General features: G+C 42.2%; 1 protein-coding gene and 1 long non-coding RNA gene across 4 annotated transcripts in view; one reads left to right on the forward strand and one right to left on the reverse strand.

The window, feature by feature from the left end:
* The window catches only part of LOC116707340 (uncharacterized), a 217341-nt gene that overhangs the window by 141269 nt on the left and 75714 nt on the right, over positions 1-358 (forward strand). The gene's annotated exons all lie outside the window — the stretch shown is intronic.
* The window catches only part of LOC116707365 (uncharacterized), a 26604-nt gene that overhangs the window by 16294 nt on the left and 9952 nt on the right, over positions 1-358 (reverse strand). Inside the window, exon 2 of the long non-coding RNA XR_004336489.1 lies at positions 146-151. This is a non-coding gene — a long non-coding RNA (uncharacterized LOC116707365). The remainder of the gene's footprint in view (positions 1-145; positions 152-358) is intronic.

Genomic DNA, 358 nt, shown 5'->3' on the forward strand with positions numbered 1-358 from the left:
ACACACCCTGCTGCTGTTTAGTTCCTCCCTTATCTCTCCGACACCTGACATTTAAACAAACACAAGCTGCACACACCGGCTGCTGTGTTTGCATATGCATATTGACCTTTTACTGTCTGTTCCAGAGACGAATTCAGACACTAACTCAAACCTGATCCACATAAAAAGCTGAAGAACCAGCAGGTCTGGCTTGTTGTATGATCCACATTGTCTTCAGACCGTCTCATGTTCAGCCTGATAGCCGACAGAGTTTCAAAAATGCAAAACACTGTAAGAAGAAGTGACCTGAATGTGAGGCAGCACTAAAACCTTTTAATAGTCATCTTTATAAGACATTAACAGTCGTTTTCATGATGTC

The sequence above is a fragment of the Etheostoma spectabile genome, chromosome 19 (assembly GCF_008692095.1).
Source record: "Etheostoma spectabile isolate EspeVRDwgs_2016 chromosome 19, UIUC_Espe_1.0, whole genome shotgun sequence".
Classification (NCBI taxonomy): Eukaryota; Metazoa; Chordata; class Actinopteri; order Perciformes; family Percidae; genus Etheostoma; species Etheostoma spectabile.